General features: G+C 44.8%; 1 protein-coding gene across 28 annotated transcripts in view; it reads left to right on the top strand.

Annotated features, from left to right (window-relative positions):
• CLASP2 (cytoplasmic linker associated protein 2) overlaps nucleotides 1-18,341 on the top strand; it is a 2,478,243-nt gene that overhangs the window by 614,350 nt on the left and 1,845,552 nt on the right. The window lies entirely within an intron of this gene.

Genomic DNA, 18,341 nt, shown 5'->3' with positions numbered 1-18,341 from the left:
CCTTGTTTGGCTGAGGGCAATGCTTGTTTAGGTATGGGCTTAAGGTAATGCTTGTTCGTTCTCTTGGATACACAATATTTAGGTTTAACACTTTGTTTCACAGGATAAAATGTTATTGCGGTTTCGCTTAGGCTTGGTCTTCGTGCTAGAGTCACTTCAATGCACACGCAACCGTCATTAACGTTGTTACTGCTGTTTATAATGTTTGAAAACTTTCTTCTAAAGCATTGGATCTTTCATAGATTCACATGCTGTGAATATTCCCTGTCGTCATACTGGGAATCCTCAGTTACTTTTTGATTCCCCTTTCCCTAGGCAAGAAGAACCTAAATGTTGTAGCCTAACACCCTTGTTAGGTGTGTTTTGGGTCCCCACCAATGGGACCTCAAGTAGCCCTAGACTAAACTCTCCTCTTCCCCCTCAGATTGACAAGCTCCGGTTAGCTTCAGTCAGTTTCACTCCTTCGCCAGTGAAGAGCAACCGATTAGTTTCCTGCCTGCGATGCCTGAAGGTTTGGGAATGTGTGTAAACACTCATCAGATTCTAGGCCTCTGTCACAGGCACTTCTACTATGAAATGTTCTCGACCAGGCACATTGCTTCTAGCTGCCTTTGGCTCACCACGACCCCCTGGAGTAACCAGCCTTCAGGCACGGTCTGCTGCACACTTCTCGCTGCGAGCGCTCGGCAATGGGGTTGCTTACGCTTCACGCTGCGCAACCTCTGCAATCCCCCCTTTGGGGGAACAGGACCAATTTAGGATTAACCTCTTTAGTGCCAAGGACGAGCTATCTCGTCCTTGGGATTACCTCCCTGTTGCCAAGGACGAGATAGCTCGTCCTTTCAGGCACTCTGTTTTGTGCGATCCGTGGGCAGCAATGTCACCGAATCAATGCAGATCCGTTTGACGCGGGGGGGGGGCTGCTTACTAGGTAAGCAGCCCCCTTCCCACCGTGGCCCCAAAGCATGGGGCCACAGCGCCAGAGACCCCTGGGGGCAGATGATCACTGCCCCCAGGGGTGAAAAGAAAAAAAAATCGAGGGGAGGGGGTTTGGGGCCCTGGGGCCCACTAGACCACCAGGGATATGGCAAAAAGGGGTGTCCTTGGAAAGGGGAGGTTCTCCCCCTTCTGCATGAGGCATTGCTGGTCACGGATCAACGCAGAGTGCTGATCCGTGACCAGCAATGCCTGAGCCTCCTAGTAAGGGCTGCATGATGTGCCCCCCCCTCTGTTTGGGGTGAGGAGAGGGCCACCACAAATGGTGGGACAGGCCCCCCAATAGATGGGCAGTAGGGTTTGGGCACCGTGGGGGCAGACTGGCACACTAATGTGGCCATCTGCGCCAAGCGAAGTTGGGTAAACAAAGAAAATACAAAATCGTAGGCTGCTTTTTAGGGGGGGGGCTGAGGGGCACGTTACATTGCTGGCAAATGTTCTACTGTAACGGGGGTGGCCCTCTCCCCCCCCACCCCAAATGGAGGGCCCCACCTCATGCATCCCTCCCTGGAGTCAAGAGGGGGGGGGGCACCTCATGCATCCCTCCCTGGGGTCAGATGCCCCTTCCTAGGAGCAGATATCTGCCCCCAGGGAGGGTTGCATGAGGTGGGGCCCTCCATTTGGGGTGGGGGTGGGTGAGTGCCACCCCCCATTGCAGTATAACATTCACTGCCAATTTAGGGTGGCCCTCAGCCCCCCCTAAAAAGCACCCTACGATTTTGTATTATTTTCTTTGTTTACCCAACTTCGCTTGGCGCAGATGGGCACATTAGTGTGCCAATCTGCCCCCAGGTTGCCCAAACCCTACTGCCCCATGCATTGGGGGGCCTGATCCATCATTCTTGGGGTCCCTCTCACCCCCACTTCAAATGGAGGGGGGTGTACCTCACACAGCCGTTTGTAGGAGGCCCAGGGAGGCCTGCATGAGGTGCCCCTGCCACCCATTTGGGGTGAGGGGGGAGAGGGCCCCCAAAAATGTGGGACAGGCCCCCCAGTGGGTGGGGCAGTAAGGTTTGGGCACCCCGGGGCCAGATTGGCACACCAATGTGCCCCTCTGCACCAAGGCAAGTTTCGTAAACAAAGAAAATAATGGAAAATGGTGGAACGCTTTTTAGGCGGGCTGTGGGGCACCCCAAAGGGTCTGGGAAATTTCTAATGGGATGGGGCATTGACCCCCTAAACCCTCAGCCGCAATGGAGTGGGTGCCATGTCATGTAGCCCTCCCTGGGACCAGATATCTGCTCCTAGGAACGGACGCCTGAGCCCAGGGAGGAGTGCAGGACAGCCCCCCCCATTATCTGCCCCTGGGGAGGGCTACATGAGATGGGCCGCCCCTCCAATTTGGCCATGTGTGGGTTCTCACAGGTATCCTCTTTTGGAAAATGTGTGGGGTTCCCTGTTTTCCTTGCTGGCTTCGACACCCTAGGACCAAATCTGTAGGTTGCCCACATGAACAAATTGTGCTGTGGCGAAAGGCTTGGGGTTACCAGCGGTTTACCCTTTTCCTTTTGCGCCCCTGCTTGAACGCGGGGCGCTGCAATGATATTTGCAGTTGGGATTGATCCCCGTTATTACACTTCCAGTAATGATCAAGAGAAATAAAGTTGGATAAGCCCTGATTTGAGAAAGGCACCTTGCCGAAACACGTGTAATCCATAGGGCAGATCAATTAAACTTTCTTATCACACAACAGCAGTTGGACTTAGTCTCCAGCATAAAAAAAAATGTTCTGCCGCAGTAATAAGGTGTGACCACAGCAGCCTGGTTTCCTAATTAAACAAACGGAGTTGAGGAAGTCTCAGTTCTATGGCACACCAATGCGACAGTGCACATTTTTGCATTTAATCAGGTCGCGGGGGTTCTAAGTGATATCAACCCAAAAGTTCCTTCAAAATCTGTCCTTTTGCCAATGCATCGCCTGCATCCAAACAATTGTTTCAAGATTCTGATTTGGCGGAGTCCTACTCAATCCTGCTCCTAACAAGAATACTAAATCTGTTGGACAAGGGGCACAATTTAACTCATTGCGAAATAGACTGTATGAAAAAAAAGTAGTTTTGAAATATGAAACAAATTATGTAAGTTGGAGGGATTTATCAGTGCATATGAAAAATATAGAACAGTACATTCTGAAAAAAATTTGACACTCTTCATGTGGCTACTGCTTCTGTGTTTTCCCACACAAAATCTTTGTACACCTGTAATACGATGACTCAATTGGAGGAGTGTATGGCTTTGAGCCATGCATGTAAACCCTTATACGCAGACGTGTTAGGTAATGTTGGGTCATTGTCTGATGCCATTTGCCCCCGCAACCTCAGACAGATGTCAAGATAGCAATGGCAAGAACATTTTGGAATGGCAAAATAATGTTCCAGCAACTATTTCACTCTCTTAGCAATTAGGGCAGTGAAGACTCTTCTAATTTAAACTTGCTATTTGAGGGAGGACTGAATTGTTCTGATCCAAATAGTCCATCTCCACTCACAGAACTGATGGAGAGTGAAGCAGTTGCATCCAAACGCGAGACAGGAGGTCGTGGAGATGATGCCTGGGAATTCTAATGCAATTCTTCAATTTATGTCGCGCAAATACCAAAGGATGCAACTGCGTGCTAATAAGACATAATCAATGGCAAAAAAGTACAGACCAGATGAAAAAACAAAAGAATTAACCTCATACAAAAATTCATGGTCATAATTCGAATGTAAAAATGATATCCAATGGGACCTTGGATGAAGAAAATGTAGACTTGCATCAACTGGATGAGAAGTGTAAAACACTAATGCAGGTGCAGGAAGACTGAGTTCAACCCCCATCGATTCATAACCGCTCTTTTAAAAAGAAGCCAAAAATCAAAAAAAGCTGAATCCGCTATTAAAGGGTGCCCCAACTAGTTCCCTATCTGAAAAGGCTGGCACCTCTCGATCAGAAGATTTGGTTGCTGTACCTTCTCAATCTACTTTAAATAATGGTGACCCTAAGCAAACCAGCTCTCACATTTTTACCCTGTAATTGCTATAAAATCTAGTCAACGAATCGCTACATCGCATATTACAGGCGTCCCTCCTACAACTCTAAGTGCAGATGAGGTGATTCCTGAGGTGGTATCTAAACCACGACATGAACCACGAATACTGCAGGTAACACAAGAAGCAAACTCTCAAATGGAGTGCAATCCCTCAAAACTAAAGACACCTGTTGAGGAGGAGCACTCAAGCATTCCTGCTAATCCGGCACTCACTGCTAACACATCTAAAATCATGGGGTGGATTGGTGATCTGGAAATTAATGGTGAATCATGTCTCAATCGCTTTTTTATTTTTAAAGTTTCCAATCAGATTCCCATGTTGAGAATTCTCAATTCTGGTGATCTAAACTGTGTGACGCTTGCGCACAACAATATTCAAAGAATGATATGTCAAGTTAATTCACCAATCATATTAAAACAAATCTGGGAACATCGAGGTGATCTTCAACTGTTTGGTATCTGCATGGTCCTCTTCAGTGAAGACAAGCATGCTCAACCTTTTATTGAATACCAACGGCCACGTGCTGAAATTAATCCGGGAACTCGAGCAGGCAACATTCCTACTCCAATTACACAATCTGATCTCATCTCGCAAGTCCCGGCCATTGCGTCAAACATCAAAGACTGGTCTTGGATAGAAAATCTTTTAAAAACAATACAGACTTTAGAGAAGTCGAAAGGCAATTCTTAGCTATACCAATCTTATTTTCCATTCATGGAATGTGTGTGGCTTTAATATGCCTTAAGTCACAATCCCTATCTGATACCTCATCCATATTCTTTCTGCATGAATCAATGTATACGCATCATCTTTGTATTAATGGGTATACATCATTCTCATCCCCTGCTAGAAAACCAGGTCTAGGACGCCCCAATGGCGGCCTTGCAATCCTAATTAACAATAACTTGAATGTTCCTTTCTGATTCATTCTTCTGACGCGCTGTTAGCCGTCGAATTGTTGCCCAAGGGTTATGAATCTATTGCCTTTTTTTCTGATGTTTATAGTGGAACCCTCTAAAAATGTCTATAAATATTATCTTTGATCTTCTTGATTTGATGCTTGATAATTCCCTGATGCGCAATATCCACTATAAAATCATTTTGGGAGGGGATTTTAAGTCTAATTGTTCTAGTCTATACAAGAACTTTGATATTCAACAAAAATCAAATGCTGATTATAATTCCACCAGCACAGGACATTGCTGGAATCAGTATCTTGCATCGTGGAATCTTTGTGTTTGAACATGACCATGGCACTCCAGTATATACGTGGCAAAGGGATCAATCAATCAATCATAGATTTCTTTTATATATCAGCCAATCTGGTTGACAGCTGTGGAACTTGTGAGAATACTGAAGTTGGTTATAGTGACCATCGGGTCATTTCATTTGAGATAGTTGAATCATGTAAATATCTTTCTAATGTTTCAGAACTTAGTCTAGTGGAAATAGAGCGTCCACTTGTCTTTTGTTCAGTGGAATAAGAAATTATGCAGTAGTTTGGGTTCAAATCTTTGAGAGACTGTGAAGTTCAATGAAAAGATGTTATATACGGTGAAGGACATTAAATGTTTTGAAGACCATAATAATCATTGTTCGCAAACAACTTGTGCTATTAGGACCAACAATAAAAATAAATACTCATAAACATCTACATAAATATCACTGGGAAGTTGCCCAATTAAAGCGACAAAAAAATAAAGAACTAAGAAACCTTGTTCGACAACAATCTTCTTCTCAGCAGTACGTGACCTCTAAAAAGCGACTCCTTCAAACCTATAAGAACGCTTATAAGATTTTGAAATATAATCTTCATATAGCCGATAATCAGGCCATGGTAAATCATTTGTGTAAACATGATGTAAAGTCCATATGGAACATAATTAGAGAAAAAACATCCAAGAACTCTGATAACATGAATGCTTCTATTTCAGCTAAAACATGGTCAAGGCATGTTACACAAGCTTTTCAACTTCCAGCTGGATACTTTCATTACTTTTCGAAAGGTCAAACTAACATATTTGCCTTCAATTCAATGGTCAATAGATGATATCACATGTGTAATAAGTAAATTAAATTTTTTGAAAGCATCAGGACCTGACAGCATCCCAGCTTGTGTGATTAAAAAGGATGTATTATTCTGGGCAGGTATTCTCAAGATAAAATTTGAGAACATTCTAAATACCAACAGCATTCCATGGTCATGGCGAACTTCACTAATTGTACCCATTTTATAAAAAGGGAAACCCTTCAGAACCAAAGAATTATCGTCCGATAGCTCTGATGGATGCATCGTACAAAGTATTTAGCATCTTATGGCTAAATCAATTCGAGGAATTCATTCGTAAACATGACTCTTGATCCCAATTCCGAACAGGCTTTTGGAAACATATGGGTACCGCCCTGAATGCAACAGTCTTATCACACGTTCTGGAAGCCTCTAAGAAAACATATGGAGGCACAGTTTTCATGGCCTTGTTGGATCGAAGTATCGCATGTGATTGCGTTATTCGTAATCTACTGTGATCCAACATGATTAGTTTAGGATTTGCCACATTGATCATCCAAACAATTGCCATGCTACATATGGACCCATGTTACAGAGTTCGGATTAATCAGGAGGGGGCACTCGCAGATGAAATTCCGACACATACAGGGGTGAAGCAAGGGTGTAACCTTGCTTCCACACTTGTTAATTTGTACCTCTGTGACATCGATTCCGTTTAGCAACATCTAATCACTTTTCTGATAAAGATAGGTCATCTGCGATTAAATTGGCTTGCTTTCGCGGATGACATCATTTTATTCGACAGGGCGCCTTATGGGTTACAAAATAAATTGCATGCATTTTCCACATTTGCCTCTGCTCACAATCTGCGGGCTAACGTTGCTAAATCCAAAATCGTAGTGTTCACTGGCAGGAAGAAGATTAACTCCTACAACTGGAAAGGATGTAGGAGTTAGGAATAGAAAGGATGCCAGAACTAGAAAGGAAAGAAAGGATGCCAGAACTAAGTTATTTAGGATGCCACCTATCTGATGTGTCTTCACGGTTAAACTGGCACAAATCATTATAATAAAAACTCAGACCCACCACAGAAACTTGCGTGTTGTGACAAAATCTGCAACAACTGGAAACTATTAAGCACCTAGTGATTTACTGTACAGGCTATGAAACCTTGAGAATTTGTTATCTGGGTGAAAGCAATATAGGAAACACGACTCTAGAAGGGAATTCTTGTGGTTCAGGTGCATGGGGGTACAGAAATCTTTTGTACTTTCATTGGGGCGCTTGTTAACAATAATTGATTCCGATTAAATCTTTTGTCACCTGTATGAATGGAAGTTCTTATGTTCAAACATGGGGTAGAAGACTTCATTCTAAGTTAATTTGAATCTACTTATATTCCAGTTGAATTCGTCACTGTAATGTCTTGGTGGACTTTGTTCCAAATGTTAAAGACAAGCAGAATCACTAATATGAATATGGTTTTTGACTATGTTGCTTATGTGACAGTACAACTGTAATTAGAACAAAGACTCAATCTGGGATTGGAAGAAATGTAGCACTAGGATGTATATTACTAAGACAATCACAGAGCATACATGTTGTTGGAAATGGAAATTACAGCATGCTAATGCGGGTACTTGTGTTACTGGTAGCGCAGATAGTGCACGTCAATGCTAGACTCCCTATCATGGGTAACGCTGTTAGTATATAGAAGGCAAATAGGCTATATTAAGCAGGAAGCACTAATTTTTACTTAAGTAATTTTTTTTGTAATTTATGGTGTTTGTTTTCTCTTCTATTTATGTTGTATATAGGTTTTAAATATTATACTCATTTAGAAATATTTCATGTGAAAAGTGGAATTTTCTTTTTTTTAAAGTTTACTGTATAATATATTACATTGAAAGGTATTATTTGCTTTGTGTAATTTGTAAAGGCTTCTTGTAAACCATGAACAAATAAATAAAAAAAAAATGTCTCAAGAACTGAATAGTTCTTTTCTGCTCCCCTCAAGCCTCTTGAAGCATGGGCAATAATCTTGTTATTTCTCTCCTGGGATAAAACGACGCCAATGCCATTGTCACTGGCATCAATAGTACCAATACTCATTCTATGTGTATTAAAACCCCCAAAGGCCAGGCCAAATCAATTTCTTCCTTTATGGTATTAAACCCCTCCTCACACCTTCCATTCCAAACAAACTCCTCACCCTTCTTTAGCAATTTTAACATTTCAACCACTTTGTCAGCATAATCCCTCACACATTTCTGATGGCATTCGATCATCCCTAGGAATGAACACTATTATCCTTTCGATTTCGGCCTTTCCCCCTCCTTTGGCACACACCATACTATTTATTTGGTTTTATGCCATTTACCGATACTTTGTGCCCCAGATATTCCACCTTATCTACTTTAAAAGTACATTTCTCCTCCCTCAATCTTAGTCCCTTTTTTTCCAGAATGCCAGGTACTTTGTCTAACGTTTTGTTATGTTATTTCAACTCACCACACACCAACATGTCATCCTGGAAACAAAACGCTCCTTTCACCTCTTTGAAAAGCTTATCCCTTATTTTCTGGAATACAGAGGATGCAGAAATCAACTTAAAAGGCATCCTTCGAAATTGGAATACTCCCTCATGTGTTAAGAATGCGGTCAACTTCCTACACCTTTCTTCAAGCTCAACCTGATAGGCCGGAGCCATGTCCAATTTAGAAAATATGCGCCCTTGGCCTTACACAGCCAGCATTTCTCCCATGTTGGGGAATGGGTGGTGCTCTATCATAACACACCTATTCAATTCATGTAGATCTACACATAATCGCTGCTCACCCGATTACAACCACCAAATGGGATATCCACTCAATGCCACCTGCCATTTCAATGATGCCCAGACAGCGCCTCAATGCCCCTGGGCTGCTTGCACGCTATACAAATTTAAATAAATAATGGTTTAACTATTTTTTTCACCTTCACTTGGTGCCAAAGGAACAGGTTGTAATTTTGCAGAAACAGGCATACTCCCTTTCTTTAACACAATTTTATGTTGCATGCCACTCACTTTCCCCACTCCCTTCAACACATTTCTGAATGTTTTTCTCACTGTGGACCCCCACATGAAGAACCTGGTTGTCTGTATTGGGATCCAACCGTATGAGCTTTTTCTGATCGCGCCATCCCAATAGCGTCAACCTTTTCTTGGTTACATACACTTTCCCTTTTCCACATCTCCCTTTGTACTCAAACTTAGCTTCAAAGTAACCAAGAAGCTCTATCTTATCCTGGTTATACCCACCAGGATTAACATCAGGTTCCAACAAATTCCGAACATCGTCTTCCATGTCTTGCTCAAAAACCTCGAATCTAGAATAGAGTGATATTTTTTAACCTGAATCCGCCATCATTAATCTCCCTTTTCATTCACACTCGCATATGTGTGCTCACACTTCTCTTCATCCACACCCTGGACCATATTGATAGTATTAACAGTAAGATTTTCCACATGGCACCCTTCTTCTTCCTCGGAAGATCTATGCCCTCTTTCTTCATTCACATAACACTTTTTTTTAAATTTAAACTGGAGGTTCTTGCAACTTTGCAAAATGGCCACGTCTTTTGCATTTTACACACGTAACCCTTCTTCCAGGGCATGCCATGGATCCAGCAAAAAGAGAATTGGTAGTACACCGGAAGCATAAGCGTTCTTCTCTTCTCTTCTCTCTCCTATTGTTCTTGGCATCACTGGATCCTTTCTCCCTGGGTTTCTCCTTTGTTTTCTTCTTTTGCTTTCCGTCTCCTACATTCAGCACTTGAACTTCAGGGCTCTCCTTTTCCGACAGTTTTACAACGCATGCTAATGAATGTTCAACCTTCTTGGCTATATCCAATACTTCATTCAATGTGGGTTCGTCTTTTAACCCTAGTTCATTCTGATTTTATTGCAATTGCAGTGGATCATAAATTGATTGTGTATGTGTTCATCAAACAAATCCACAAATGTGCATGACAGTGCTAAGTGTTGTAGGGCCGTCACTCCTCAATGCTCTCTCCCTGGTCTTGTAGACGGACCACAAAATTATATCGCTCTAATATGGTGCTTGTTTTGGGGCTAAAATGCAAGTCCAATTTGTGCAACACATTCTCTAGTTCGTTTTCACTGTCGCCACTCCCTTCATTAGCTAGAGGAGGTAAAGTTTAAAAAATCTGTTGACCCTCATATCCTATGGAATGCATTAATAAGGAAAGTTTTCTATCATTTGAATAAAAACTTTCACAGGCCGCTTTGATATAGTGACTGAATCCTTTCTTCCATTGTGCCCATTTTACTTTTGATGGTCCTGGAGATGCCATGAACATGGGTGGACCAGCTGCACCTGGCATCGCCATTTCTGTTTCCTGTCAAAAGATCCTTTTTTTATTTTCATTTTTTAACTTTCACACCTTTCTTTTGCTTGTGCAGTTCACCTCTTTGCTTTCTATAGTTTTCTTTGCATGGTAGATCACACTTCAAACTTTTACTTCCTTGTTGTCAGTGTCCCTTTTTACTCCTATATATAGCACTTCATTCTTAGTCTGACGTTTCTTTGTCCAGCGTGTTCCTTTTCCCTAGAGCGCCTTTATCCATTCCTCTGTATTTTGGGCAGTTAGGAGTTAATTAACTTAATGAACTGGAGTCCAGTAAACACACAGTGACGTGACGCTGCCGACCTCTTTCTTTCTCTTCTTTGCGCACGCTCAACTGCCTGTTCTTTTTTCTTGGGACGAGCGCGGAATGCGCATGCGCTGAATACACGCCTGCTTCTGCTGCTTTTACTGGGGCAATGGCAGGGCGCACGCGCACCTCATAGTGTTGGCAGCCTTCATGGAGCCTGTGGTAGGTCGATCTGACTTACTTGGAAAATGACAATAATCCTAATGCAGCAGATTGTCACGCTGGCCGCATCAGTGCCAGGGGGGTGGAGTGGTTCCCTGAAGGTGTGAAACCACACCCACACACACTGCTCCCTCATTGGCTGCATGCACGGCCCGGTGGGTGGAGCGACTGTCGCAGGGCGTTTGTACTCACACCTTGAGCTTGCTGGTTCTGTTGCTGCCTCGCTGGATATCAGCACACAGTGTTTTGGGATACGAACGGGAGGAGAGGCACCTTGCCATTTCACTTGGGTGGTGCCGGGGGTCTGGAAGTTCAGGATCCTCGTTGCCAATGTTGGGGTATAAATCACAGGCTAGTAGGTAGGTTTATACATTTTATTTATTCCATTTAATCTGTAACGCTCCCCCAGCACAGCTTTTCCCTTAGCCACTCTCCACCAACTGCTGTGCTTGGAACCTAAAACATGTGATACATTCTACAGATAACATTTTATATGGAGTGTTGCTGGCAGCACACTCAATACCTAGTAAGAGACATCATAACAGGGAGCAAGGGGGATTTGTATCCATACAAGGCATAACCGGTTCCTCATTACTTAAAGTGGTTAAAGATGTTGCACCCACTTTGCCCATGTCTCTAAACTTAACATGGGTTTCGGACACCTTACAATGTCAATGGGTCATTCTGTTTTGGAATACAAGAAAAGTTAATTCCTTCCAAGGGAGAATACCGTGCCTCATCCCACGTGATCCTTTCACCACCCTGGGCCCTGTCTCCTCCCAGGTGATCATCCTGCAGTACACTACTCCCAAGGTCAGGATCAGGAAGAGTCTGCCTTTCCTTGGCCACCTGGGAGGAGACTTTAGACAAGGGTACAGAGAGGGATCTGTTGGATTCATCACAGTTCTCTTATACCACCGTCATCTTATGTTTATGTAATTCATATTGGCAGACTGCCACTTAAAATTCAAGGTCCTCCCTTTCGGCCGGAAATATGCCCCAAATGTGTTTGAGAAACATCTTGCCCTAGCTGTGCCACATCTAGGAAAATCAGGGATCCAAGTTTTTACTTACTTGTTTTATCTAGACACACCCTCAACTTAGGCCTACGACTCAAGAGCCACAGATGTCTGTTAAACCTCATTCGGCTTCTCGCTACCGTACAAAGAAAAATGTATAACTAGGTGGGTGGTTTTCTAGGTGCATATATCGTAGTGGATATCTCAACTACTACTGCAACCCTGTCTGCCAACAGTGTCTGCACGATACTGTACACAATTTGAGCTTGGTCCCTGAAACAGATTTACTTGGTACCAACAATCCAGTCCCTCTTGTGCACGATACCTTTGGGTAGTCCGATGATTAGGAACTGCAGACTTCACATGTGCCCCTGCAGTTGTTTCTGCATGCCTGTTGGAATCAAGTCTCCTGCCATTGCGACAACAAGCTCAATCTGACCAGCTCATTCGGCAAAGCTCTTTGCTGGACGAACTTCGACAAAACAGCGGTGCACCTTTGACAAACACATCACATCAAGTGACTGTGACAACAGATGCCTTCATGGAGGGCTGGGGAACCCACACTGTAGCTTCACGCCAGAGACCTCTTGTCGACAAATGAGAAGTCACTTCATATCAGCATGTTGGAGCTTTTGACAGTGTTCTGGGCCCTCAAGTCTTTCCTGCCCCAGTTCGGGGAAAGATGGGGCATGTGGTCACGGGCAACACTACCATGATGTTCTGCATCCGAAATCCAGGCGGTATCGGATCTCGGATTCTATCTATCCTCCGAAGCACAGGCACTCTGGAAATGGGTTCTGGCCCAGGGAATGATGGTCTCCCTTTCACCTTCCCGACATACAGAACTCAGTGGCAGATTGCCTCATCTGGGTACCTGTGCTCCTTTCACAAAAGGGCGCTTCTACAGAGCTTAAATGGATGTCATCTTCTGGACGTAGGGAAAACCGGATGTGTCTTTGTTTGCCACAAGGCATAACTCTGACTTGTTTGCCAACAGGTTGCCTCATCAAGCCAGTCTCGGGGATGCTTTCACGTTTCCATGGATTGGCAGGTTCCTTTATGCCTTTGTGCCATTTAACATTCTCCCAAAAGTCCACAAACATTGAAACAGCAGCTGTGCAGACTTATCCTTGCGGCGCCGACATGGCTGAAACAGTTTTGGGTTTCTGGTTTTCTAGCTCTCGTCACTGTTCTGCCAATCACACTCCTATGTATGCACAACCTACTCTCCAGGAAAAGGGGTGGGACCCACCTTCTCTCAACTCCAACACCTGGCTCTTGTGTCGCTAGAATTCAGTCACAACATGCCCCAGGTTTGGAGGGATGTTCTTTCCAGCCATAGGGGCCCCCTGCACCATCTAATGTTATGAAAGAAAATTGACTAGGTTCACCATCTGGTGTTCCAGCTACCTGGTTGATGCCCATAATTTCCTGCCACAGCAAATTCTACAATCCGTGTTCTATTAGCTTTTTGTCTGAGTCCATTTTGCTTCTATAACTCGCTTCTCGCATACATCTTTGACATCTCTGTTGCCACAAAAACTTAAGGAGTTTAAAAAAGTACTCTTGTGCACTTTTCCTCCCGTACACAAGCCTGCCCCTTCTTTGGAATGCAGCATCATTCTCACCAGGTTGATGTGATATGAATTCGAACCTATGCTTAAGGCCGACCTAAAGTTCATCCTGGAAGATTGTGTTCTTAGTGGTCATCACCTCCACCAGATAGATGAGTGAGATTCAGTTGCTTTCTTCTCAACCACATTACCTCATGTTGCACAAGGGCAAGCTGCTCCTATGGACCAATCCAAGGTTTTTGCCTGAACCCCTGCTGAAAGCTCATTTCACTCAATAGAACTCACAAGAGCACTCCGATACTATGTTGATCTTATCAAAGACTTGCATAAATCCTCACAACTGTTCATAGCCGCTTGCCAGTCGTAGCAGGCCCAAAGGCATTCTAAGACCTCTATCTCCAGGTATATCTCTGCGTATATTGCTTTCTCCCATCCGCAAGCTAACAGGCTGCTTCCAAATGGACTGCAAGCACATTCGTTGAGAGCCTTTTTGGCATGAATGCTGCGATCAGACAGCTGCATAGCAGCTATGTGGAGGTGTCTGCTTACCGTCAGCAGGTTTTATTGCATTGACAGGCCCTCTGCAGAGGAGTCCCATGGTTGGACAGGCAGTCCTTCAAAGCCTCTTCTGGTTGTATTCCTCCTACAATCTGAGGACGTAGTCACTTGAAGGATCATGGGTGCCCATACACGTAGGATAGGGATAGTATTACAGGTACGCCCCTGTCGACGCCCACTTTTTTAAATTTGACAAAACATATGTAATACTCTGCACCAACCACTAAATGGTTCTAAGCCGATACAAGACACACAAATATTACTGGTAAGTAATAGTTGCCATATTAATATTTGCCAGCTTTACATCATATAATGGGAGTTTGAATTCATCTTGATACATTTTAATGCTTTGTAATTTATTCAACATGTGAAACTATGACAGATCCAATGCTGGAGAATGATTAAGCTACTTAACTGTAACTCCAGTTCTTCACTAGTACATGCACTGTACGAATTAGAAAATGGCCTCCATAGGTTGAGGTAACGATTAATGACCCAAAATAAGACTCATGTAACAATAAAGCGAGTGCAGTTTCATGTGTTTCTTTGAAACTGCTTTATTACCGAGGATTTCCAGCCTGACAAAAGACATGTTAACAGCATGTGGATCTATGAAAAGATACCAATGCTGGAGAACAGGAGTTACCATCAGTAACTTTTTTACTGCCTTTTAGCACTCCTGTAAATTGCTCTGTTTCTTCTCTTATGTTTGGTATGTCATTTTCCACATTTCTCAGATACCTTGGAGACCATTGGGCATGCACAGTGTCTAAATTGACCCCATCAGTATTGGTTCCTGGTAACTGTTAGAAAGGGTCCTGGAGTTGGGACTGCGGAAGGCCTTTTTGAACTTTGCTACTAGTAGCTGAAGTGCTATACAGTGTTGACCTGGAGGAAGCAGCCACTGCCCCACCACTTGAGGAATAAGTTAGATGGCTCAACGACCATAGATGTTGCGGCGGAATTTGTGGAGTGAGCAGGTGTTATACAGCTTGATCGTTACAATTGACCATTGGGATGGGGCTACTTTGCTCTTTAGGTACCTGAACATTGCAGACACAATTCAAACCTGTTATTGTGGACCAAACTACTGATATCACCCTTTGCTTTGGTGGGGACGGTTCGGCTGTTGCCCATTGAACCACCCCTTTGTATCTTCATAAAGAGGGTTTTGTTGCGCTGAAGCTGCCTGATAGCGTTGTGAGCAAAGGGCGCAAATCACGTGGCAGTCAACCGACTTAGTGTCAGTGGCAACCGCCGCACAGGATACTTAAGCAATCCTGCGCTTGGATCACAAGGAAACTCCGTCCGCAATCGAAGAAGTGGTAAGAGAGGATGTGAATGATCCATTTACTTGCAAAAACTGTCACTGTGATCTGAGGATTCCTAGAGTTTGCCTGCTAAAGATTATCTAGGCCCCTACTACCCTTACGCATGTCATGGCTTCCGCTACTAAAATCGCCAATTATTTCCCATTAAGGGAAGATGTGGCAGTGCCTCCAAATACTCCTTTGGAATCTAATTTTACATCAACAGTAACTTTTCTGGAGAGTAGGTTGACCGACGACAATGTTCGATCTTTACGCCCTATCTTTTCTAGAGACTTGAAAATTGATTCCAACCGCTCGGTGCTCCTCTTGACTTGAACAATGCACAGTTGCAAACTAATGCACCGTCTGCTACTTTGATACGTGTAAAGGTTCCTCTTGACTTTAACACTATATCGCTGCAAACCAAGGCAGCAATTACAACTTTGATATGTAGTGAAGTAATAGAGATGTAGTGAAGTAATAGACGCAGTCGATATACAATACACTAGTGGATCTTTATAAGAGACAAGCTTCTCCAGCCTGGGGTTTGACATGGATTCACATGCTCATGAATATTCCCTGTTGTCAGATTGGGAATCCTTGGTAAAAGAAAAAACAGTTTCACTTTGACTATAAAGCTGTATTTCTCCGCTAAACCAATCACTGTCCTCTGGGTCCTACTGCCCCTCCTCCAATGACAGTCCTCTTCCCTAAACTCCAACCCTGGTGGTCATCTTCAGATTTTTACCGCATGCTTCAGTGTTGGGAGTGCTCACGTTACTCTCTCAGCTATTTCTGTTCCATTTCACATTTTTTCCATAAAAAGTGTTTGAATTGTGACCGATTTTTGCTTGATTGTCATTGACGAAGGCGAAGATCTTCATCCACCGTCTGATCGTCATCGAAGTTTCGAGAAGTCACGGCCTTGGGCCTACTTCGTGCCTTTCATCCATGGCTGATGAGAAGGAGGAAAACAGAAGCCTCTTCAAACTCTGCGGAAAGTGTGGATTAAGGAATGTATTTGTGGAAGATCTGTATCATAAAGGTTTATATTGCCTGCATCGGGACCACGAGGAGGAGGTATGCGAGGTGTGACGTGGTTTTGCGAAGAAAACAATGGTCAGCCCTCATCTAGGACTGGCCGGTCTTAGAAGCGAACTCACTCTGGGAAGAGGTTGCGATTCATTGAGGACACCCGCTCGCAGAAGTCCAAGAGGAGGCCAAGCTCTGCAACGCTGTTTACGCTGGGTTTGCTGCTGGTGCTCCTCTCTAGTCGGGCAGAAGGTGATCGCCATCACCTTCCACGGTGAGCCTGCCGACAAAATGGACCTAGTCTAAGCGAAAGCCCCTATCCCCATCCAAACTATGTGCGTCAGCTGATAAACGGATGAGGGACAAGTTACGGAGGGGAGTGTCAAAGCTAACTAAGACCTTGCAGCCTGCCAGGTCAACATAGTCAATGACAGTGCCCTCAACGAGGGCCTCGACTACCACATCATTGACGAAGTCGGCGACATCCACCACAACCGCGTTGAAGGAGAGTGGATCTGCGAAGGAAATGTCTGCCACAACCAGCCTACAGGTGTCCTTGCCCCTGAGGCGAGATACTGCTGCAGAGGCAGCGACGAAGGCCGTGGCCACTCTGGGGTCGGGGAAAGACCCGGCGACCACATCAACCCAGCAGCCTCCTAAGAACGAGAAGGGCCCCCCCCCCCAGTGGAACCTCTCCGGTACGTGGACCCACAGGCTGCTCCAGATAGACCGGAGCAGTGTTACTCAAGTTTCCGACAAGGGAGAAGATAATCTGCCCGAAGGTCACTACACCAATCACAAAGGGAGAGGATCTGGGGGTGGTGGACCTAGGTTGCCTCATCGCAAAAGTAGACACGTCAGCCAGACCCTACGCCACTTGCTCCTTTCACCCCTAGACCGAGCGACGCTTCGCTGGATATTCTAACGTCTCTGCAAACACTGGTCAATAAAATCCAGCAGAGTATTCCCCCGGCACCAGGGCTTGCGCCTCCACGGGAGCCTCCAAGTTTGAGCCCGCCCATGCCAAAGGGAAAGTCTAAGGGCGGGGGGGTCGCTGGTCTTCTGCGTCATCTAAACACTCCACCACCACCTTGTCGCAAAACGACCCTACCCTAAGGCCCGGCTCTGCACACTGACACATGCACGGACACAACTGCTACAGGCACCTACGATGAGGACTGCTATGTCCCGGCTGACGGAGGAACACTGCACACGGCGAGCACCATAGGACCTCGCCACTGGAGAAAGTTGGATCTTTTCATTCCATGATGTCAAGGGCCTCTGAGCTGTTTCAGTTGGTCCCCGAGGACCCTAAGAAATTCCTGTGGTCTTGGCCGCAGGCAGGAAGCACTCAGTGAATCCATCGTATGCAGCCATGGTACCTGCAGACCAGGATAGGAAGAAGCTGGATGCAATGGGCAAGAGGATTATTTATACAGCAGCCTTTACCATCAAGGCAGCTAACGCCCTAGCCATTTTGTCCTGATATGACCAGGAACTACGGTACAAGCTGCGCCCTATTCTAGACTTACTGCCCGAGGACAAGAAGGTTGAGGCACTGGAACCATTTCAAGAAGCAAAAGTGGCCTTGGACCAGGCCATCACAGTGGCAATGGATGTCACGGACACAGGTTTCTGCCAGATGGGGAACGGGTTGTCCCTGCGTTGGCAAGGTCGGTTGAAGTCAACAAACCTCTGCCAGGACGTTCAGGCTAAGGTGCTTGATATGCTGTTGGAGAAACCTCTTTTTGAAGGCAGTCGACAAGTCTTTGCAAGCAATAAAAGCCAAAACAGAGACATCTCGCTCGTCCGGGAACTTTACAGCAACAACGGTTGTCCTTTCCATCACCCAGAGGAAAACCCAGCAGATCTTCCAAGGATTCTGTTACCCCGTACTGGCAGCCTTCATGCTCCTCCATGCAAGAAGCGTACA

The sequence above is a fragment of the Ambystoma mexicanum genome, chromosome 5p (assembly GCF_040938575.1).
Source record: "Ambystoma mexicanum isolate Mex_15411 chromosome 5p, UKY_AmexF1_1, whole genome shotgun sequence".
NCBI classification, from domain to species: Eukaryota; Metazoa; Chordata; class Amphibia; order Caudata; family Ambystomatidae; genus Ambystoma; species Ambystoma mexicanum.
Note: the sequence above shows the minus strand (reverse complement) of the source record. Positions and strands in the feature narration are given on the sequence as shown.